Consider the following 25,586-nt stretch of genomic DNA (forward strand, 5'->3'; position numbering starts at 1 on the left):
ATATTTCAAAGAAGCACTGCATTAATGGGAAACACAGCACAATGAATTCATTCTGTAAAATGCTTAAGAACAAATTACCACTCTTTTCCTTGCTCCATATTATTTCATGGTTTTATGATAACATGTCATATTTCTTGAGCTCCATTTTCCAATCTCAAATTTCTCTCATTAACAGCTCTCCTAATCAAAATATGTGTGATAACGAAATCAAACCTTGCCTCTCTATCTTAAAAATTAGTTGCTATTCAGCAGGACTCGATACCCCGCTCCCAATCTGCGCAAAATAATAAAGCTCACAGTATGGTGTCTCTCATTGGTGATATTAGGGGAGATGTCGGCTGATGATAAGTCTCTCCCATTCCAGTTGAAATTAGAAAGATTGTCATATTCTGGCAATGATGTCATGGACATTCAGCATTACCATATGAACAGTACTGATAACTGATTCAAAGCAGTAGATGGCAGGTTCGAATCACAAGAATCCCCGTTAAATTACAAGAACTTTTTAAGGCTAAAAAATACCCGTTAATTATTCCTGCATTCACACCGCCCCGAAACACATCCTTCGGGATAAGTTCCCGAAGTTACGAGCATGCGCAGTGTGGTCTGATAAGCAGGCAAGGCGGGAGATTCAAAATCACAAGCCCAGCAGCCACCCACGCCGCCGCGCCCAACGACACGCTGGGATAAAAGTTCCCGTAATTTGCTTTCACATTGCCAAAATACCTGCGACCTTGGAAAAATCCCCACGAAAGTTCTCGTAATTTCACCAAGTACCTACTATTTAGCGTGTATTTTCTTTCGGGGAGATTACGCGTAGTTTGCTTTCACATTACCAAAATACCTGGTATTTTCTGATCGGGGTAAATTTCCCGATCAGAGAATACCTGGAACTGGCGAACTTCGAGGCGGTCTGAAACCACCTACTGGTTCCAATTTTTTCTGACTTATGATTTATGATTTTTATACAGATCGAGCATACTGATCTTATGATTTTCATTACAGATCGAGCATACTGATCGTAAACAAATAGGAGTAATGCCGAAATTTTGTTAAACAAATTATAATTTCCTCCTATAAAAAGCCTCTTAATTTACTATGATTCAAATGTACTGGGTTTTTCTGATTGATCATAACTATTTTGCCTGTGAATACCCCTTCCCCTGAAATGGTCAAAATCAACCAAACTATCGCTACTATTAACCAATTGATAATGATAATAATACACAGTTCTTGTATAGCGCATATCACAATTATGAATAATGTCTCTTTGCGCTTCCAAAGGACTTGGATATTATTACCCCAGCTGTAGCTTGGCTGCCATAATTACTATGATTACAGTGCACACGCATTTCAAGGAATAAATTCCTGCCAGGTACCCATTCACCTCACCTGGGTTGAGTGCAGCACAATGCGGATAAATTTCTTGCTGAAGGAAATTACGCCATGGCTGGGATTCGAACCCACAGCTCCCTGTTTCAAAGTCCGGAGACTAATCCACTGGGCCACAACGCTCCACACTGATTATTTGGTTGTTTCTGACAATTTTTGTTTGGTCAAACACATAATTTACTTCAATAACTCCATACATCTACTTGATTTGCTAGTTCAGCCCTCTGGACTGCCATACCCGAATAGAACTCCCAAGGATTTAAAAAGCGCGAGCGCGCCCTCTCCCGTTCAGGCTTACTACCCATGATCACCGCGCAATTAGCGTCCATCTTCCTCTTTTGCTTTCGGCAAGCCACCTGTCAAGACGTGCTCAGATAAGTCTCCTAAGAGCTCAAATCTTTTGAGCTTTGGTATATTATTTTCGCTTATCTGTGGTGCATTCTCCCTTTTATTTTCAATCTTTCCATTTGTGTGTCAGATTGTGTTCAGAATTTACACTTGGCGTGACTTTTTAGACGTGTTTTTGGTGACACTTAAATTGTTTTTCTAACGTTTGAGTTCTCGTCGCGCCGCATCGCTAGCGCGTTCGCGAGGCACCGGGCTTGGCCTGCCTACGTGGCAGCAAGCCTTCACCACCTGTCATGGTTATTGTTCTTCACGTTCATAGCGTGGTGGCTTTTGGTGCCGTTTTTGAATTAAATTCTAGACAGCCTCTACACTTTGTTGTCGAGGGTGTTATTGTTATTTCTTTTTGCAGGTTGGGATCTTCAACTCTGTTCCTTCCTTGCTTTCTGGGATTGATTTATTAAGATTTTCGATTGATTATTGATTGATTATTTCTTCAATTCTCTTTCCTTTCTGTTCTGAATAAATTTCTTAATTGATATTTTATTCACAGGCGGATCTTAATGCTCAATTCCTTTTTCCTTCTGTTCTGAATAAATTTCTTGATTGATATTTTATTCACAGGCGGATCTTAATGCTCAATTCCTTTTTCCTTCTGTTCTGAATAAATTTCTTGATTGATATTTTATTCACAGGGGGATCTTAATGCTCAATTCCTTTTCCTTCTGTTCTGAATAAATTTCTTGATTGATATTTTATTCACAGGCGGATCTTAATGCTCAATTCCTTTTCCTTCTGTTCTGAATAAAATTCTTGATTAATATTTTATTCACAGACGCTTCGGGATTGTTTAATTCGGCTTACGCAATTATACCTGATGATTGTTTGGTTATTCAATCCCCCCTAAAAAAAAAAAAAAAAAAATTTTTGTTCTTTACAGGTGGGGTCTCCTTCCTGTTAGAAATTTTTGACCTGTCCCGGAATTGTTTTCTTCGTTCAATTCCCTCTTCCCTCCTAGTCTTATATATTTTTTTATTTCGACAGGCGGGCTCTACGATTCCCTTTGAGGATTTACTGTGTCGTTCTTCCTCTTGGAATCGTTACTAGAGACGTTCCTCCTTCCTCCTGTTCTGAATTTCTTTACCTTTCCACAGGAGGTTACCTTTTTCTCTTGGAAATTATCGTAAAATTTCTCTTATCTGGAATTATTTGTCTCTCAATCCCTTTTCTTCCTGCTCTGAAATGCTTGTTTTTGTGTTTCTTCGCAGGTGGAAACTTCGTTCTCTTCTGAACTTGCATTCATTTTTGAATTTTTGTTTCGAATTTTTCCTTCGGGCACAAAAAAAAAAAAAAAAAAGAGAATATAGTAGGGGAACCTTGTAGGAGATTCTTTTTTCAAAGTCTCCGACCTCCTTTTTATTTTCTTACAGGCAGATACCTAAACTATTCTTAGTTTCTTCCTCCCTACCCCTCCCCTCTTGTTTTGTTCTGTTTGCTCAAACAAACTCCCTTTAGGAGGAGGGAAAGACCACTCCGGTCTCCACCTTTAATCTAAGCGAGATCTTTGTAAAAAAAAAAAAAAAAAAGGAAAAGAAAAATTCTTGTTTTTCCTTTTTCAGGGTAGAGAGAGGTATCTTTGAATGGGACTAACACAGCCCCAGAGGACCTGGTGCCCTCCACGGGGACCGTCCCGATTGCAAGTTACAGAAGTCGGCCGCCTCCAGGCGAGCAGGAAGGACGCCGCGGTGAGCGCCCAGCGGCGGTGAGTATGAGGGTGCGTCGATCAGCATTCCGAATTTGCGGTCGGATGCTAAGAGAAGGAAGGCCGAGACTGTGGTGCCACGGTCTCGGACAAAGGAAAAAGTGGTAGCCAAGGCTTCCAAGCCTAAACTAGGTCCTGCCGCCGCAGCACCCATAGGGCTATGCGACCCACCGGCTACCGGGTCACCAGAAGTCCGGAGGGAGAGTGCGGTTCTCTCCCCCCGGCACAGGTCAGGATCTCTGCCGTATAAGTCGTCCTCCGTTGACAGCATCGGGAGAGATCGCCCAGCCCCTGACCGCGAGAGGCGTCACACAGACTGTAACCACAATCTGATCGTGACCACAATCTGACCCCGTCAGATTCGGGTGAAGTTTCGTTGTTGGCGGCCGCCCTGCCAGGGGCGGCAAATCGTAAGAGATCACCCGTGCCTCTTGTGCCTTCTTCTGCTCCGGCCACGCCGGCGGAGCCCGCAAAATAAGAAGAAGAAGAAGAGGTCGAAGGAGAGGTCGGCCAGCCCTGTTGCCATGGGCATTCCTCCTTCAGACCCTCTTATCGGTGGCCAGATATTACAGTCATACATGTTATGCTGCTATATTCTGCTACCGCGAGAGGCGTCACACATCGGGCTGTGACCACAATCTGACCCCGTCAGATTCGGGTGAATTTTCATTGTCGGCGGCCGCCCTGCCAGGGGCGGCAAATCGTAAGAAATCACCCGTGCCTCTCATGCCTTCTTCTGCCCCGGCCACGCCGGCGGAGCCCGCAGAAAGAGAAGAAGAAGAAGAGGTCGAAGGAGAGGTTGGCCAGCCCTGCTGCCATGGGCGTTCCTCCTTCAGACCCTTGTGTCGGTGGCCAGATGTTACAGCTATTCATGCTGCTACATTCTGCTACCGCGAGAGGCGTCACACATCAGACTGTGACCACAATCTGACCCCGTCAGATTCGGGTGAAGTTTCGTTGTTGACGGCCGCCCTGCCAGGGGCGGCAAATCGTAAGAAATCACCCGTGCCTCTTGTGCCTTCTTCTGCCCCGGCCACACCGGCGGAGGCCGCGAAGAAGAAGAGGTCGAAGGTGAGGTCGGCCAGCCCTGTTGCCATGGGCGTCCCTCCTTCAGACCCTTGTGTCGGTGGTCAGATGTTACAGCTATTCATGCTGCTACATTCTGCTTTCGAGTAGTGCGGGTTCACCCCACCCTCGACGTCTACTCACCCCGCTGATGCCCCTGAGCATCAAGCGAGACAAGTGGGCAATAACCACCAGACACCCGGGAAATCCTCGAGCGATTCTGTTAAATCGCCAGCCAGTGCACCGACTAACCGGGTGCCCCAAGATCGCGTGTGCTTTCCAGCATTTTCGTCGATCTCAGAGCACGTGTCCCAGCCAACACGCGGGGCCACCCCGGCGCTTACTGGACAACCCCCCGGTTCAGTCCATAGAGCGAGACTCCCTTTACGAGGACAACTCCTATCCCGCGGTCGACTTTTCAGTAAGCGCTCAGGCGCTGCTTGACAAGTATCTACCTCACATCTACCCTCCGAGTGGGGGTATTGATGAAGCAAGGGAGTCCATATTTTCTTGCCCCGCCTCTTCAGGCGCTCCGAGCTCAATCGGCCGAATTGGGGGTCTCGGAGAGTGACGGGGTCGCTCTAGACGAGGCGGCTCCTACGACGAGGAAGCCGCCAGCTCCGTGGGTGTAAACCCACCCCCGCTCTGCTGCTGCCCGGAAGCGCCAGGCTCCGGCGCTGCCGTCTCGAAATTTTCAAGCCTCTCGAGGCTAGCGAGAAGGCAGAGGCAGGGGGGGGGGGCGATTATTATGCAGGTTCTCCCGAATTCGCCCTCTACGTCAAGCTCACATACGGCGACGACTCCTTCAGCGGTAACTCTCTCCATTCTTCCCCCTAAGCGGGCCCGTAGATTGGAGGTATGAATCTCTTACATACCGCATGCCGCACTTCTCTCGTGAGAATGTTTGGCTGCTTTGAGAGGACAACCTATCACGTCCGCGGACCGTCCGCCCAGGCGACGGGACCGTCGCTTTTCTGGCCTGAACCTCACTTTCTATTCGAAAGTAAGGGTGCCCTGTCTTACTTAGCTCCTACCCTTGCAACGCCAGAGTCAGGGCTAGTACAGACACCCGTTCTCCAGCGATCGCCGCTGAAGAGAGGGCGACTCTGATATGAGCACCATCACCGCTCAGCGGTATGTCTCACTATCTCTTAGCTCTCCGAGCTTATGAGTATGTATATCGGATCTGAATGTCACGGCGATTAAAAGTTCTCCTGTGCTTAATAATCGCTATGCCTTCACCACCCGGTGCATTATGGTTATGTTAACCTATTTGTCTCGTATTCGGGCGGCTCGTACGAACCCTGCCCGAGCTGCCACCACCGGTCGTCCCCCCGGACACCGCCGGCAGCACCCGCACCGAATACGTGGAAGGAATCAGCTTTTCATATGCTAGATATCCCTCCTGTTGACATTCACAGCTGTTCCCCGAGTCTTTCCCGGTTGGGTAAACATCATCTCGGAGGAAAGTAACCGCCGTACATCTCATGAGATTGTTGGCTATGTACGTGCGTTCAAACTTGTTTAAAGCCCCAGGATTCTCTGTCGGCATTCTATGCCTACTTTCTGGGCACACCCACCGTACCGGGTCGGCGAGTTCACACCAAACTGTACACCGCCAGACCATCGGTCGAGCTCTAACTGTCTATCTTATAGACTGCCCTCTATGTGGGTCAATCTTGCGGGCGTCTCCGCCGCTCCCTCCTTGTGCGGAGTGGTCTACGGTGGATGTCTTTACCGTGCCCGTTAGTCGAATCGGCTTCTTTCTTAGAAATTTTTTCACGGCACACTCGAGTCGCCCGCATGCTGCTTTCATCCTCCTTCCATGCAAGGCATGTGGCCAGGGTCACCGCACGACCGAGGATGATGTAACAGTGGATGGATGTATGCTTATGCCTTCCTAACCACGATCACTACGACCCGCCGACTGTGGATGAGCCTCTCCATGTAAGTGATTTACTTCACTGGAGCTCTTCTTTTAGAAATTTAGATTCTCATCCCCCGCTGCTTAGGGCGTCATTTTTGCCGCCCCCCGCAGCTTTTTGGAGCTCCTTATCTTACCGATATCGGACTGTTCCACGCTGCCGCAACCGGCGCCGGCGGTGCTCGCTCTTACGATCACCTGAGAAACAGGCCTTGTGACTGTTTTCATAAACAACTGGTTCTCACCGCAGACTGATGGAAATTTTGTGATTACTTCCTCAAGTCTCCTTCGCTTGTTTCTTCAAGCGAGGACTTCGACACTCTTAGCCAGTTTCCGTCCCTAACTTGATAGGACAGGGCCGTTGCTACCTCATTCGATTCCGTTGGGAATGTAACGGTTGAGGTATCATATCTGGCGATGTCTGTTCGTTTAGAGCATCTCTTGATGGTCGTTTACACGTAATATCGTGACAGATTTTTTTTCGCCAGCTCCCTCTGGCGTACACTTGCTGCTGCTAGGGATTCCCCGCACAGCGGACAGCCATCGCAGCCTAGCCTCACGGGCTCTCTCGGCGATGGTGGCTTGAGCCAAGCCACCTCTTCCACCGCGGGCACTGCACCCTCAGATGGGTGCTTCAATCAGTATGGGAGAAAGGGGATCCTGAGTTCTCTCTCGATCACTCGGTCTAACACACTTTTGTCGTGATGTGTACCGCGCTGTATCCCTGACACGCCCGGTTGAGCTGTTTTGACCAGACTGCTCTATTCTACATAGGCAACATGTCCGCGGCATTCCTTATTAACAGGATGGCACTCAGTCGCTTTCTCGACCCTTGTCTGCCTTACGAGTGGTTTTCTTCCTAAATCCCTACTCTCCGTCGTTCCTGGTCCCCTTCGGACCGCTAGTAACTTTTTACCACAGCTCTCTATCAGAATTCTGCAGATTTCTGCCCTCACGCATTTGAGACAGATATCGAATTCTGGGCGCTTTCTCCCACGCGGAGGCTTCCCCTACAGAAATTTCCAAGCTTGCGGGAAGCGTGCGACTAGCTTGCGCAAGCTTGCGGCATGCTAGTAACTAGCATGCGGTTAGCTTAATAAGCGTGTGATATGCGTGCAGAGTATTAGTTAAGCGATCTTTTAGCGAGCAGGGACTGTTCGCTAGCATGCACTCGCTTATTAAGCGAGTGCCCTGCTAGTCGCATGCTAGTTACTAGCAAGCGGCACGCTTAAATTTCGGTAGGGGTTCTGAGATATCTCGCCTTCTCAGATTGGTCGATTGATCACTTACTGAGCCTTGAAAGCTTCAGTTTTCCGATCACGATTCTTGTTGAAATTTTCAACAAATTTCGATTCTTACGCTCTAGTCAGCAGGTGATGTTGTTCTCCTGACACTAGGCCGAGGGCCCATGATACTTAGTATTCCTGAGTATACAGGGCATTCCTCTCGAGGACATTTTTGAGGGCCGCCTTTTGGCGCTCAACTAACTCCTTCACTTCTTTCTACTTGAAGGACATTCCGTCCAGCGAGGCGAGATTTGCTGCTTCGGCGCTTAAAGCAGCTGCGGCTTTTTCCCCCCTCTCCCTAAATTTCGTTGTTTTTGTTTTTTCTTTTAAATTTTCTTAGGCTTACAATTGAAAACATGCCTCCCTACGGTTTGAGTCCGTGCTGGTCTAGCAAATCAAGTAGATGTATGGAGTTATTGAAGTAAATTATGAAAATACTTACCTGATTTTCTTATTTACGAGATAACTCATACATCTACTTGATACCCTCCCACCGACCCTCCGCCTTGCGTAGCAACATGTTTCAACGTATGGGCTTGCGAAAGGTGAGGAAGATGGACGCTAATTGCGCGGTGATCATGGGTAGTAAGCCTGAACGGGAGAGGGCGCGCTCGCGCTTTTTAAATCCTTGGGAGTTCTATTCGGGTATGGCAGTCCAGAGGGCTGAACTAGCAAATCAAGTAGATGTATGAGTTATCTCGTAAATAAGAAAATCAGGTAAGTATTTTCATAATCACCAATAGATATAGGTTATTTTGAGCAATGCTAGTAAGAGTAAAGTTTGGTTATTTTGGGCAGTACTTGAGCCCCAGTCTGGTACTATTGTTTGTGGTTGGTGGTCACACTCAGAACTGTTATCATTTTCAAGAAATCAATAAACATTGATCTGTTAGGCAATCTGTCAATGTTCTTGTGATCCACTTTGTAAGCTGTGACTGTCATTAGCATACGGCAAACTTTTGGGAGGTGACGCTTGGGGTTTGGAGGAGATACGGTGACCTGGGATTGGACTGGTTGATGATAGGGGGTGTGGGTTCATGGGGTCGCAACGATGGCTTGGCTCAGCGGGACACCAAAGGCACTCACTGATTTAACCATTGGTGTACCACATCACCGCATAGCACACAGACTGTTTTGGAAGGCATGCTCAAGCATGGATTGAGGATTTTTAGTCAGAGAAAGTAATTTGCGATTTATTGACAACGGCATTGTGTGATGTGAAGTCGTGTGGAAAGGATAATCATTATGTTTGGCCCTCTGTATTTCCTTGATGTAAGTACAGTAGCAATAAGTTTCAAGTACTTGTGCAACTCTTTTTTTTCTAGTATTGACTCTATGAAATTGGCATTCAAACTGGTCATGAAGTGACCCCTCGCCTTTTCCATATTATACATAATAACGCTGTCGTATTGTAGGTTCAACCTGTGTAAATGTAGCATCAGAAACTGCTTGAATGGAATGCTTTTTTACCAAAAATATAACCTTTTGGCCTTCTTAAAGGACAAGTCCACCCCAACAAAACTTGATTTGAATAAAAAGAGAAAAATTCGACAAGAATAACACTGAAAATTTCATCAAAATCGGATGTAAAATAAGAAAGTTATGGCATTTTAAAGTTTTGCTTCATTTGACAAAACAGTTATATGCACATCTTGGTCAGTATGCAAATTCATGAGGAACTGATGAAATCACTCACTATTTCTTTTGTATTTTATTATATGAAATATTTTTATTTTCTCGTCATTGTCATGTGAAATGAATTTTCATTCCTCCCTGAACCCTGTGGAATTCAATTATTTCAAAGTTATGTGCTCCAGGCAAGGAGGTCCTAATCATCAAATTCGTAAAAATTGAAATATTGTATAATTCAAACAAATAAAAAACAAAAGAAATAGTGAGTGAGTGACATCATCGACTCTCATTTTGATGTAACTGGCTCGTTCATATAACTATTTTGTTGATAATAAGCAAAACTTTGAAATGTCATAACTTTCTTACTTTACATCTGATTTTGATGAAATTTTCAGCATTGTGCTTGTCTGATTTTTCTCTGTTTATTCAAATCAAGATTTTTCTGATGTGGACTTGACCTTTAATAGTGATATAAAATGGCCTATTTTGCCAATCTATTGTTTGTTGGGGGCCAGAACGATGTTGAATCATGTTTTAGCAAATAGCGTAGAGAACCTCTCTTGCTCTGAACAAAAGATATAGGCCTACCGGTAGTCTTAGGGCCTAGCTGTAGGCCAACTTAGAAACCCATTCTTATTTCATTGTGTCATTTAATGATTTAATTCAAAGTATGCATCTCAGACTTCATATTTTGAACTTAGTACAGGTTGCAGTTTTGTCTTCTGTTAGTTTTATAAAGAAAATGAGAACAAGTAACTAAACTTTGCTTTGCCTTTGAGTTGTTATTTTCATATAGGACCTATCTATCTGTAGGCTTATATTGCTTCTTTGACACAGATATCGCTGAATTGGAAAATAATAACCCAAGGAATGATATTTGAGAAGTTATATGAAATAATTCATCAACATGTGTAGGAAGGCCTATCTATTTTTTTTTATCTTTCAATGATCCAAGGGGAATAATTTTTCAATAGAATGCCCATGTGTGCCTCAGGTATATGACCCACTTTTACCTTTGGCGAAAGGCTTTCATGGGATAATATAGTTAGCCTTGTTCAAGGATAAGTGCATTGTAGTCCAATGTCATCACTTTCAGTTATGATTTAACTTTGTCAGATTTTACAGCTTTCTTTTGATTAAGAAATATAAACCCCCTTCATTTACCTTTTTGCTCTATTATAACTTAGATATTGATGGAGTGAAAAAAGGAATATTTATGACAAATGATATGAAATGTGCCTTTCCTTTGAACTGAGGCTAGCACCTGCGGAGTTTAAGCCCCTGGTTTTATAAAGGGGTTAATGCCTAAGCCTTTGGGTGAAGGCATGCTGAACCTGAACTACAGTGATACAGATATTGCATCTTGAATAATACAAAAAGTTAAATATCATATTTCTTGTATGCTTCTGTGGGACGATATATTTATCACAATTTCAAGAAGAGCTTTCATTGCTGAAGAAAATGTCCTGTCAATTTGTGTTTGTTTTAAAAGACCAGAGTCTTTAAAAAGAATATTTTTCAAAGATTCACCATCACCTGTATTTTGATGTTGATTAATAAGGATGGAAATCTATTCTGTCTGATTTAATAGTATAACTTGTTTATTACTGCAACTGCGTAAGCATTTAATTGGTATTGCGTCAACTGTAGTCACATTGCCAGAGTAAAGTAAAGAATATGATTAACCATCTATTTGCATTTTCTTTTTGGGTTCACCGACTCTAAAGTTCGCGTATTACCGCAAACTTTGAAGTCTCTATTGGTGCATGGTGGTTTTAAAAACAGGATGATGTCAATGGTGAAGTACCGTGTTTTTGATTGTGCCATTACACTTTTAAAGTAAATAAATTCTAATTGTTTGTGGCGTTGAATAATTTACTCCAAATGTCATGGGTTTGAAATACATCCTGATTAGCTCTTGTTGCTTAACTAAAATACGTCTGTTTGCTATTTGAAATGAAATTGAATGGAGTAACCAACCTGTTTGTGAATTTGTGTCAAGCTGATAAAAGTGAACAACATGGACCAATATTCTGGCATCTTCTATCCATGGTCAATTTTGACCATATTTTGTTAGCCAGTCACATATTCAGGAAAACATTGATTATTTTGACCAATCAATTTGGAGGTTGCAGAGTTTGACTGGTCACTATTAACAGGCAGGGCTCATTTCATGAAGACTTGATATTAGCACAAGTTTATGATCAGCCAATTGAATTGAATGATTTCAGTAGCTTTTAACTGTTATCGCATATTTGTTAAAACAAGTTTATGAAACAGGTCTCCAATCTGGATGTATTCTAAAGCAGTGTAGACCAAAAGAGACATTAAGGCAGTGCATTTGCCAGTTGTAGACTGGCTCAGCCTGATTTGATTTAAAATCATATTTACCGGATGAGGGGGTGCATAAACTTTTTTCTTCATTTTTTACCGAAATTCAATCCTGTCTTTAATTATCTGTCTCACTTTGTGTAACACCTATTATAATTCCAACTCATCCATGTGTGGAAAGCCCTTTTCAGCTCTGTCGGATTTTGTTTCAGAAGAACAAATATTGAGGGTAACCATGGATATTTGTTTTTGGCAATATTTGACACTCTTACCCAGGTGATGACTTTGAGTAATGGGAGAGAGAGAGAGAGAGAGAGAGAGAGAGATAGAGAGAGGGAGAGACAGAGAAAAAGAGAGACAGCTAGAGACTGTGAGACATACAGAGAGAAACAGACAGGGAAAGAGAGACAGACAGGGAAAGAGAGGGGGAGAGAGAAAGAGAAAGAAAAATATTGGTTTCTGCTGTGCGTGTGAGAAAGTAATGAAAAGTATTGATTCTATTCGATGGAGAGGAGAAAAAAATGTGTGGGAAAATTCACTCAACCATTTCTTAAAAGAAGAATTAAAGTTGGGTTTGCAAAACTAACAGGGATGTTTGTAGATAAATAGACAATGAATTAATTTGTAGTTAAGGGATTCATGACATGTAAGTATGAAATTAGATTTGTGATAAAGTTTGATTTAGTAGTAGGCAGCTCTGATTTCTGTACAGACTCGTCATATGATCCAGATCAGTGTGCCTTGTAGTATAAAGGCCTGTTATGAGGAAAATATTAAGCAATTATAGATGTTTAAAAAAGTCACTATTGTGACGATTTTCAGTATCCCCACATCATTGCCATCATCGTGGTCATCATCACTTCATTGTTAATTCATTCACCACCACCACCACCACCATCACCACCATCACCATCATCATCACCATCACTACCACCACCATCACCACTACCACCACCACCACCACCATCATCACCATCACTACCATCACCATCATCATCATCCTCATTTCCACCACCACCACCACTACCACCACCACCACCACCATCACCACCATCACCACCATCACCACCATCATCATCACCACCATCACCATCATCATCATCATCATCATCATCATCGTCTTCATTATCGTCGTCGTAGTAATCATCATCATCATCATCATCACAGTCATCATTATCATCATCATCGTCATTACCATCATCATCATCATGGGCTTACAAGTGCCCAACAAATGTGAATGACAAAACTTCAATCTGTAGGCACTACTGTCTCTTGACCCGAGTATTATTATTTTGAAAAGAACTAAATCTGCAAAAGTTGCTTCAAAAATATGTTATTTGAGTTGTGTAAACAAGCTTGACAAGACAGAATGCCTGAATACCTTCTAGTATCATGAAGAAATTTTAATTCTCAAAATTTTGGTATTTTCTGACAGTCACAATCCCAGGTTTTTCATTCTGCTTCTAGTTCTCCAATGGTCTTTCCAATAGAGAACTACTTAAGAAAAATCAACACGGGGAAATCCTTCAATTTGGGTGTTTTTTTTAAAAATAGTTTGCGCTTCTTTCTCTTTTTATTCACTCCAGCACGTTGCGACTGATCAGTTGTTAGCATGTCTATTTTTTGACATCACTTTTCCAAGAGGCCCCCATTTATACAAGCAACATTATTGTCATTGTGAATAGAACGTGTAGGTGGATTTGCTTTAGGTATGTGCAGTGTTCTTGATGGGTACTCTCTGACAGTGACGTATACTGTATTTCTGTTCGTTATTTTGTAAGATCTCTTGTTCAAATACTAAGGGTTTTTGACGTCAATACAAGAATAAAGAAAGAGCTTTGTTGTGTTTATCCCTCTCATGCTTCGTATTATCTTTTGGACAGGTGTGAGAAATAATACAGCTCATTTGTCATCCTCTCTCGTCAGAATCCCTTACAATTTCATAAAAACAGAATAATAATATTTATTTTGGCTTCCTGAAATTGGACTTCAATCATTTAGCAATGATTTTCAACCAATTTATATTCTGAATATTCACCTTCAGAAAGTCAGATTATGAGAAATGAGAGGTCAATGTTTTGACTCTCCACTGAAGTATTAGTAAGGTCAAATTACTCAGCTGCCATTCAGAAAATGAGTCTGATCTTTGTCTTGTTTTGAGAATCGATTTATATAAATATGCAAAACAAACACTAAAATTGGATGGAATGCAGTAAAATTTGTATTCAGTCACTTAAATTCCTCCTTTGCTTTGTTCAAACAGAAGGGAGTGGAATGCAATTGACATTACCACCCCATAAATACGCATTGACTGTATATTGCTAAATTGCATGTTTGCAAGTTAAAGTGTTACTAGTTGCAGATTGCAACTTCCAATATAGATTTCAGAACCCGCAACCTGCACATTACATGAACCCATACCACAGGGTCTCGCCTCCAATCATCCACATGAGTGCAATCTAAATAAATCATAGGCTCTCATCGTGAGAATGTCCACTGAAAAAATTGTTGTTGCCCAATCCGAACCGCTCGACAGCCCTTCATAGCAAACTGGGTGTAACTGCAAACAGGGAATGTTTACCATGGAATCACCACATGAAAATTTCATAATTGGTGGTTAAATAGCTCCAATGAAAGGGCTTCTATTCAAATATTATTGCTAGTTATTGCCTGGAGACTTGTAATGTCATGGTCATGGCCAAGGCAATGTGATCACATTTTTGGTAATATTTTCTTTGGTCCCCGAGTCTGACGTCCATAAAGGAATTCATGTGTGTCTTGAATGATAAGTTCTTCTGCTCATCTTTTTTTTGTTGTTAACGTTGTGTTGCACTCACAAACTTGGAAAAACTTTTTGAAGATCAAAAAGATGTTTAACAGAATGTTTAAGATGCACCTTTCTATATTGACTGGTCAACCCCCATAGACCCAGATTTCCCCTAAATCCTCATATTTTCCATATGATTATGGAGTGGCACTTCTGGCCCAAATTGTCTTGTTATTTCCCTGTGATGAAAAGTGCCCCCCTTTTATACCCCATATATTTTGAAGGGATGATCGAAAGTGGTAACTCCTTTTTTACATGTAAAGAAGGGCTGCGGAATTCCGTCAACTTGCTGTGCGCCCCTCCCCCCTCCACCTCCATGTTTGAAATTCTGGAGCTGTCCATATGCAGTTGAAAGGCATTCATCGTGCAATCATAATACTTTGTAATGTTGCACCGAGTCCAGTTTGTACGTCTTACTTCCATGCACGAATAGTATCCCAATAAAATCAAGATTAGATACACGCGCTGGAGAAGAGTGGAGATTGCTAGTAATTACCAATAACATGGCCTGCTCGGCAATCATCGAATAGAACGAGGTAAGACTGTCGTGCAAAGCCTTGTAGGTGTTCATACATATTCAGCTCATTCTTGAGAGATAATTGGATTTACCATTACAATCAATTTGCTTGGAGTTGATTTAATTCATCAAAGGCATTTTATTTCATTTACACTATTCTCCAATAGTAGGCAGGTGTAGTGGTCATGCCTCCAAGTAGGTGTATTAATATTTCATTTTCTTAATGAATTGCTGTGGTATAGGTATTAAATGGAAAAGTAGTCATATATGTAGTATTCTCAAGAGAACATAGATACTGTAGATCCCCTCAAGTCTTTGATTTTTGAAGTATTCCACGGGAAAGTAAGAAGGTAAATAAAAAAGATTGTAGTACTATTTGTAATTATTCTAAAAGGGCGATTTGTCTTTCAAGGTGAGACTTTTCATTACGTTTCCATTACAATAATGGGTTTTCGCCAGTCAAAGAAATCTAGTTCAATTTCAGTTTTTCACTTTATTTCAAACTTTTATCCATTACTCTGCGGAAACTATATATTCTTTAATGCATTTTTGATTTGTGAGCAATTTTGCTGCTAATTATTTCAATGCATATTTGATGCTGTTCATGGATAGCCCATATACCACGTTGGAGATTCACACCGCTTCCTTCAGATTTAAATAAAAAAGCTGGCTTTTTGTTCCTCTGCCTAACTGAAGATGATTGAAATATAGATTTTGAGATGAATTCTTTCACTGCTCAAGATTCAGATACATCCAGACAAATGCTTTCCTGGTTTACATGTTGTGCCGATGTTCCATTTTTTATTGGTGTAAATATCCAAGCTTTTTTCTTGCATTTAGGAAATTATAAAAAGACAGTTCCTCTTAAAATTGTCTTTAGACTGCAGTAATTTCAGGTATTTCTTTTAAATAGAGAAAAAGTCAGATGCGATTGCATGAAAAAAAAATGCATACTTGGAATCTGTCTCGTTTCCAAGATAGAAATCAATGACCTTTGCCTCAGTTGATAATAATCTACCTCGTCTTGAAGCCAGACTATCTTTTTCAATATGATTCTTCAGAAAACATTCTCCTTTTCCTCCCTTCTAAAATTCAGTCAAATGGATGTGTTCTGCCCTGTTACCTGCATGGTTCATCATGTCCTGACAGTAGAACCCCACAGGGAAGGTCTTTTCGATTTTGAAGTTACTCTGTGAATAATCTGGTGTTATATGTTCATTTAATTGATCTTTCTCTCTCTGAAGTGATGGAAGTTATCATGTTTTCTGATGATGGGAGTGTGCATGGTCTCTGTACGTATAGAGAGTCAAATCTGATATATTTGATTAGATTCCTCTCTTTATTGAGCCATAGGGGCAGCATACCTTTGGAAGACGTCTGAAGTTCTGATCGAATATTTACATCGCACACTGTGATTGAAAATGATTTCATGTTAACGAGGCGTTTTGTGTTTCATGAGGGAGACATGAAATACTTGTGAATCTAGATGAATACAATATTAAATCTCTGTCCATCCATTTCTGTCATATGTCTAAGAAGTGCAAGAAATATGCTGAACAGAGAAACATGACATGACTTCCTTTAAGGATTCATTCTCATTAAAGGTAAATGCTAGTTTTGGTAACGATATCAAAATGAGTTCGTACAGAATCCAATGAAATGACCACCAAAGTGTCTGTATAAATAAAACGTATGTGCCAAAGGATTCTGGTAGAAATTGTGTAATTGCTGAGAAATCAGCAAATAAGCACAGGATTAGGGTAAAGCGTCGGCCCGACATTCGAAGCTATAATTATATATACACTGTCCCTGTGTGCTTATCTGTGTTGGGGATTTTCAGTCTGAACATTTTTCAGCATAGATTTCAAGATTTCACAAAGTTCAGTTTATGTAACTGTACCAGATCTAGATCCTTTATGATATACTGACGATCAAGCCTTAATTGTTTTACAGACTTTCTCATGAAATCAGTGTTTACTGCAACTACTGGAATTTCTCTTTAAGCAAGCTCTCAATCAGTAAAAGTAAAATGTTTGATGTAGTATTAATTCTCCTACTTGGAAATAAATCCTTGTTGTGAAAAAGCCCCATGGAAAACATAACGGGTCATTTATATGGGACGGAAACTACCCAGTTCTGGAATCAAGAAATGGTCGCATGTAGTATTGTATTCTTGTCAACACGATACATTTAAAAATCCTGAAAGACCTCTGGGTAATCGGGTGGAGAGGAAGCTGCAGAGAAGGGAATACTCTTACATGGTCCCTAGATATATAAGATTAGAGTTTTAGTGTGAATGCCCCCATCAATGTAATTACTTGTGGGAATGTGTAGGGCACTGAGGTGGGAGATGGAACCAATCAAGGCATGTAATTCTGATAGATCTTCTGATGCAGATTAGATTTTCATTGCGAATACTTCCATCATTGCAATCACTCGAAGAACTTAAATGCCTTGGAAAGACACTTTCGTAGAGCGGAAGCATTAAGATCAGTGAATTGTTAAGGATCAGATTATTAGTGTGAACATCTCCATCAGTCTAATAACTTTAGGGACTTGTAAAGATACTCGGGTGGAAAAGCCATCAGATCGGGATACACATCTCCCCCCAAGTGGAAAATCGTGGAAAATTGCGGGAAAGCGCTATTTCTTACCGGTCCCAATCGCTGTGTCCATCAGATCATATTTGATAATTCAAGTGCCAAGGTAAAAAGGCAGATATGTTTTCAAGATGGCGTCTTATTCTACTGCCAGACTGATTAAAATGGTATCTAGAGAGAGAGAGACGAAGAAGCTGGAAGGAGAGGATCGAGGTTGTGAGTTTTCTGATGGATTGGAGGCTTGATTTGTTTATAGCTGTATTGATCAAGTCAGAAGATAGGATGGACACTCTTGAGGAGAGAAGAAAATGGGTCAAATTCCAGCAAAATCAATGGAAATTGTTCCTCAAATTTGATCAATTTTGATTTTCCGAAGGAGTTGATATTTTCCACATGTCACTTTCTCCTCCGGTTAAGTTTTATTGCGTGTATTATATCAAGTCAGTTTAGTTTCAAAATGAAAAAAAAAAATCATCCATATACAAAAAGATCGACCCCATTACTGCTCTTATTTTATCATTCCCTGACATGGAAAATGCAAATCATTGATACCAATGGATGAGTGTTACATGAAGCAATAGAAGAATAATTGTATTCCTACTAGTTGTTTACATGTATGACAACCAAACCAAGGTGAACAAACTTTTCACTCCCAAATTTCATTTCAGTTAAGTTCCGGTGAAGCTAATGAATCTTAACCAGTCTTGAAATGATTAAAGTCCATCGAAGAATAGGTAGGCCTATATGCTGTTAGGTTTTGGAATCAACCAAAATTATGATCAATTTTTGCAAATTTATGTTTTTATTTACCTAAATATTTTAGCTGTTCTCTTTTTCCCCCCAATTTTGTAAGATCATTTAGGGCATGGATCACTTGGAAGAGTCGATCTGAATGGAATATCAAAAAAGAAAGTAAACATTTTGTTATCATCTTTCCCCGCCAAATAGTTCCCTTTTAACTTCCGAAATAAACCAAGCGAAAACGTGACAATATCCATTTAAATTGATGTGATGTGTTTTGCCTGTTATTAGAATTGGTATGGGCTATCAATGCATCCCTTAATTTCCCAAGAATCTAGCAAGAATGGTTATTGTTGTCCCTGTACAGGCATGAGTGCTTATCACCACAATGCACCCCCCATTTTGAAACCGCAAATGATTCGGACTGGTATTTCATTTTCTGTTCCAAGTGTTCATCCTTCGTCCTCTGTTTACTTAGCATGTAACCCGAATGCCCATTGGTGAAAAGTACGACAACAGCAAGAAAAATACAAACACAATGGGCTCTTTTTCTCATTCATTCTGAAGAGGTGTAGAAAATCATCGACAATGGACAAGAATTCCAAACATATCTCTGCTGTGATTGATTAGGAGGCTCCTAATGGGATAAATAGCTGTCGTCATCGTAGCCTCAAGAGAAAGACGATTTTGTCGCATTGCGTTTGCAAAGTTGATATTTTGGAGATTCGGGAGTCTATTTGATTGTTTGGATGTGTTTGTTTAACCTTATTTACAAGCCTTTTCCCTATCCTTCATACTTGACTGCTATTGCCAACGTTGGAAGAGGACAATAATCACCCCGCATTCTGTCCGCAATTCATCACCCATTTGCGAGATCCCAATTGTGCCTTTTATACGTCCGCTCCGGCGAGCAGGTCACCATTTGCGAGTTGCTGCACCTACCGTTCGGTTGCACGCACCCCGGTGGAAATTTAACCAGGATTACTTATTCATCCCCGCATGAGACTGCTGTTGTGTTTGGACGTAAGCGAATGCCATTTGTAGTGACGGACACAACACCCCTCGTTGATGAATAATGACCATGACTTTGCCTGTTTAAATGCTGGATTTGGAAGAAAGGGATTGAAGCCAGGATATTGTAGGGTTTCTCTCAAGGATTTGACAGTCTATTACAACACTATCTGCGCTAGTGACTCTTTTCTTCATTTTTGGTGCACAGAAGTGGTCTGTTCATAAAAATCAGAAATCACAGCGGTTATTTTTTCTGCACTGTGCAGGTAAATGGATATTTCATGGTGTTAAAAAAAAACTGTTATGTAACTATCGATGGCTGAATCATATCATCCCTATAGGCCTATATGTTATGCATGGCATTTTATATTTAACATTATAGGGCCCATGTAGCTGAGACGCGGCTTAGTATAGAGGGAAAACATTTATGATTTTGTGGTATTATGTAACTATCGATGGCTAAATCATATCATTCCTATAGGCCTATGTGTTATGTATTTACATGGAATTTATTTTAATCATTATAGGCCCATGCAGCTGAGAAATGCTTTAGTATAGCGGGGAAAACATTTATGATAACAAACATGTTGTAGAGATATACTTACAGATTCTCAATGGGTTCTCCACTTGAATTAAAGTGGACATAACATCTGATTTTAGGGATGACCTAGTTATTACCCATCGACTTATATTTGTTTGATGCCATGAAATTATCCCTGAAAGCTTTTTTCTTGTGATATTAAGATTAGTGTATGGATCATTTTGAAGTTGACTTGGAAGTTATCTTTATTGATTGATCACTGAGAGTGAAGTTGGCTCAGTTGGTAATGCGTCTGCCTGTCGAACCAAAGTTTGTGGGTTCGAGTCCACCCCGGGCGGATGACTGAAGCCAGTGCGTTGTGTGTTAACGTCTCTCCCATGTTTCATAGATGCAGGCTATGTTACAGTGGAAAACACTCCGTCCCTTGGATAGGACATTAAATGGAGGCCCCTTGTAGAGGAGAACCTTTGCATGTTAAGAGTAGGGGGAAACCCTGGTGTAGTGGTCCACCTGCACTTCCCCAACCAGTTATATATCAGGGAAGAGAGACCTGCGGGTCACAGTGATTCAGTTCGCTTTTCTCCTCTTTGAATTTTGTTGATATTTTTATTTTAAAATAGATGCCTATATACATGTATGCGAAAATTATGTGTACTCTTTATTGGATGTGTTTTGATGTATTCAGTATGTCAATTTTCTTGTCTCTCATTAGATTTCTAAAAAAATTGATAATTTAGACTCCCTTTTGCAACATGATAAATTCATACTGGAATCATCTTCTCCATAATATACCAGGGGTCATTCACATTATCACATTCATGTTTATATCCATGTGTTTTCTGAGTTTTTTGTGTGTTTCAATCACAAATATGCTGTATATGCATTGACATCTTGTAGTGTCTAACTGTCTATATTGCATATCAGGATGTATTCCACTCTATAAATTAACGATAGTAGAATAATGAGGAGGCCCAATGAATGACTATTGTATCTTTTTTTTTCTTTTCAGTGATCACAAGAAAAAGGTGCATTCACACGGCAATGAACTGATACAATCATTTGAATCATGGAGCAGTGGAGGGTAGATTGTGTTGCAGTGGTGCTGCTAGCATTGGTTGTCATACTCACCATTGGACAGTCAGCTGCATGTAAGTTGACAACCATCCCTTACATTAATCGTATATTTAATCAACATGGGTCAGTTTCACAAAACTCGTATCAAATCAAATTTTCATTAATGGTTCATCCAAAAGAAAATGTGTATTATTTATTACAATACAGGGTTTATACTTGTGGGTTTATTAGAAATCAGACTTTTTAATGAGGGTTTAGGATTCTACAAAATCAAATTTTCAACTACTAGCAGATCTTCTGAGTGTATGGTGTGTTTTGTGTTGATTTGTATGTAACATACCTCTTATTGTCTAGGTTTGATTGAGAATATTGAAAGATGAATGGTTATGTTCTAAAATGTAGTCACTACATATATATCCATAGCATATTCACATAAGTATGGATCATATCCTTATTTGATAACATATGTGGCAGTTATTTTGGGAAACATTAGCTTGGGGGAAAATGAATTAAACACTTCAATTCTTATACACTTAAATCTCTGAGTCACAGATTCTGATGCTTGGGGCCATTTAGGAGCGAAACTTTTTTTTCAAGAACGTTGTATTTTCATTTCACCATCGTTCAACACACGGTTCTTCTTCTACCGTGGACCACAAACACTCTCCCACACCTTCAATCAATGAAGCACCGCACCTCAACATTTTGAAGATTCTGAATTTTGTTCTTCAGAGGCAGGCTGTCAAACAATTATGAGCTTGACTTCACACATTTAGTAGAAGGACAATTTGTCCTTTCACACCTTTTAGCGCCTTCAGACTATACCAGGGGCTGTCAATCAATGGCCCGTTCCATGTTACCCTCAATATTTCTCATCGTTTGTTACCTTCGTTGTGCGTCTCCTGCCTGGCTCCTGTGCAAGAAGAACTGTGTGTTGACAAAGTTCTGGTGTAAGAACTGGAGTTGAAGTGAGCACAAACTGAACTTTGCCTGAAAATTTTCAAGAAAGTGTTTTGAAACGATTCAAAACCTCTTGGATATGTGATCACTCTGATGTCATTGACAACAGTGATGATCCAGAAACTTTTGATGATGATCATGATGGTGTTATGGTACGGATCATGATGATGCGAATGATCATGGTGGTGATGATAATGGCATCAACAGGTACGATGATGACGATGACAACAGTGATGATGATGAAACTGACAATGATTGCGATAATGATGAAGATTGACATGAAGATGATCACTATTTTCATGATGATGCACACCTGATGGTCAACTCATCGAAATCCTGATTTAATATCGATGTCAGTTTTACCCTATGGTATTGAATGTTCCTTCACTTGCATAGATTGTCACTGGTCAATATTCATTTTTCATCCAGTGAGAAGTAGGCCTACTCGTCCAATGTCTGATCTCAATACGAAGACCTACACACCAAGTACCTGAAGATATCTACATGGACAATTGCTCTCTCTCTCTATGATCCATTTCCAAGTTTATCAATAACATGCACACTGCAATTATCTATCACTTTACCTTCTCTACCTTGCTATGACATCTCTCCACTTCCCACAGACCTTTAAAATGTGACAATTCAATAAATATCAACTTTAGAAGCAGATTTTCATTCTTTTCATCTCAAAACATGGAATGCTGGGAAAACTTTACCTCCTTGTTTCACATCAAACCCAACCCCGGTGACCTCTCGATCCACTCCCGATGTTGATTCTAGCCCAAAACACTCACTTTCATAACATTTTTATTCCAAATTTTTAAATAAACAAATTAGCACTCTTGACAATTTCTGTGTCTTCTTCGCCCTTCTCCAGGTGTGTAAGAATAATAAGGGAGGACTAACTTTGATAACTGGGCACTAGGTAGAATATTTTTCTTTCAGATCCCTGCCGTATTTGCTCTTATTGTGTGTGTATTTTCTTAGCCTTGAGACAGGGAGGTACTCCTAGATACGACTTGAAACCCATTTGAACTTGCGATGAGGTATATGTTGAATGTGCATGTATCATGAAATACACATTTTTATTTTGCCTCTTTGGTTAATGTTTGTATTTCTACATAGATTTAGTTGGAAGGTGAAATGTAAATATACAAGAAATGTCTTGTAGATGTAGAGTTGTTCCCCTCTCTAGTCCTTTTTTTTCATGTTTGGACTGTTTAAAAGTGGATTCTGTGATTTACCTGTACATTGTACATAGATCACTAAATTCCAATAGGCTGTGGATTGGGTTCACTACGATCATGTGTCTTGGTGGTGATGTCAAGACTTTGCTTGTCCTTGTTCATTAGAAACTCTAAATTGTTCACTTAATAACACACACCAGTAATATCCAGCTCATAAAATCAAGAGTCGGTCATTACTATTGACAGATCACCTTTATATTTTCCATTTAATCCTGTTGTAATTTTGCCCGACGCTGCTAACCAATGCCGACTATCACCTTACAATTCTAGACAGATGGGCATGAGATGCGTTTCATTGTGACTCAATTTGACAAAATTATGCGACAGATTTTTCTCATCCTCCCCCTGATCATCTCCAGCTGGGAAGGGGACTCTATTACGCTGGAGATGACACTGCTCAATTAATACCTTTCTGTCTTTTTTTCGACCCCGTTCTTTTTGTTCTATCTAATGCTGTTCTTCTCTGTCAGCATTTGTTGTATCACTTAGTTTGGTACACCTGGGTCAAGTTTGGGTTTCGTTGTTCACTTTTATTTGTAATCGCTTTCCCATGGAATAGATTGCCTTGACACTTCTGATTTCATTCCATTTGATATGCTTGCTACTATGTTCCTATTTCTTTATAGGAAGTTGGTAGAATGTTGGTAGTTCAGTTTGTTTCTGAACCTTTTTATAATGTATTGAGAGTTTTCCGTTATTTGCAAGTGCTGTATTCCCAGTGAGCAAGAACTAAATGCTATATACATGTATGAACACAGCAAGTTAAAGTTGACTGTAAGGAAAAATGATTTTAAAAATTATTCTGGAGTTAAATTTCTCATGTCAACGTAAACCTGACAGTTGATTGTTAAACCTCTCACCTCAGAATTTAGATTACATTTGGAAATGTGGACTGAGCATTATATGGTATACCTATAACTAGCCATGTCTCTAACTTGCTGCTGATTGAGGATTAAATCTAAAATGTGTGAACGCAGCCAGTGATAGTTGACCGAGAGATATCTTCTGGTGTTTGCAGAGGCATCACTTGAGAGTGCTCACACCCAAATACCAAACTCACGAGCTGACGCCAACTGTCAACACGACCCATCCGATCTCGTCCCAAGTTTCGTTCACCCCCTCCTTTCCAAGCGGGGCCGTTGATCCATTTGGATATCGCAGATGGGGCCCTTTCTTAGGTTAAGATAATCATGCCCTTCATAGCTTCATCTTGGTGTTATGAGTGGAGCCCATGGTAACATCCAAAACAAAAGCAGAGATATCCGTTGTCAGGGGCAAGTGCCCTTGCAAAAGATTGGGACTTCTTGCAACACCATTGAAAGATTTTGATGACTAAATTGGGAAATTAACATTTTGCTGGTTTCCCAGTACTGGGAATTCGCTTGTTTGAGTTATATTTTATTCTTATATGCAGTAATCACATCCTGATGATGGGTAGCAGATACCTGTGTACCGGCCAGTTCTCAGGATATAAGCTTACATGTGGCTTTTAACATCCCCTTATGCGTTGGGTCATTAGGGTTGGTAATGATCTGTAAGTTTGACCAGGTGTGCTCTCTGAGTGCGTAGGCTGAGAACTGAAAGTAGAAACCAGTGCAGAGAGACGAGAGTTGATAGGCCTTGCAAAAACATCTAACTAGACCTAATTCATTGGCCCATAAAGTCAAGGTAAAGGCCATAGAACAAGGTAAAATGGTTCCCCTTTCATACTAACATGTTTACACTTGGGAATTCATCTCATCTTACTTATGAAATGAATGATAAATATGGTTTGATATGTTGTAAAAGATATTCCTCCAAGAAATAATGGAAGTGTCAAGGACTCTTTTTTCAATGGGAGATGTGGAGGGGGTGGGATGGGTGTGATATGTTAGTTACTTTTACACTCTAAATTCCATGGATTTAGAACAAATTCAGATCAGCTGCGAATAGTGACCAGCTGAATTTTGAATTTATTTTAAACCTTAAGGATTAACTTTTAAATCTCAAAAAATTTAAATTCAAATCTTGTAGATTTATAATCAACAAGGTTTAAATCTAAATCTAATATTCGGTTGGTCCCTATTCACAGCCGATCTGGATTTATTTCAAATATGGGAATATGAAAATTGCATCAGGGGATTTGAAATTACCTTCTGATTCCACATGATAATTAGGAAGTATTTTCACATCCATTTGCATCATATAACAACATTTTACGTTCTTCACCATTGAAAACAATTTTTGAAGTAATATATATTTTACAGTGTGAAGGTGTTCTTTCTCTCAAATTCATATTTGTTGGAAAGACTGATGGGTTATTCTAAACATAGAAATACAGTTCTTGCGGCT

At 40.6% G+C, this 25,586-nt stretch overlaps 1 long non-coding RNA gene across 1 annotated transcript in view; it reads left to right on the forward strand.

Moving 5' to 3' along the window:
- The window catches only part of LOC121424097, an 89,104-nt gene extending 63,833 nt beyond the window's left edge, over positions 1–25,271 (forward strand). The window contains exon 4 of the long non-coding RNA XR_005971344.1: positions 20,984–25,271. This is a non-coding gene — a long non-coding RNA (uncharacterized LOC121424097). The remainder of the gene's footprint in view (positions 1–20,983) is intronic.
- The last annotated feature ends 315 nt before the right edge of the window (positions 25,272–25,586 follow it).

The sequence above is a fragment of the Lytechinus variegatus genome, chromosome 11, assembly GCF_018143015.1.
Source record: "Lytechinus variegatus isolate NC3 chromosome 11, Lvar_3.0, whole genome shotgun sequence".
NCBI classification, from domain to species: domain Eukaryota; kingdom Metazoa; phylum Echinodermata; class Echinoidea; order Temnopleuroida; family Toxopneustidae; genus Lytechinus; species Lytechinus variegatus.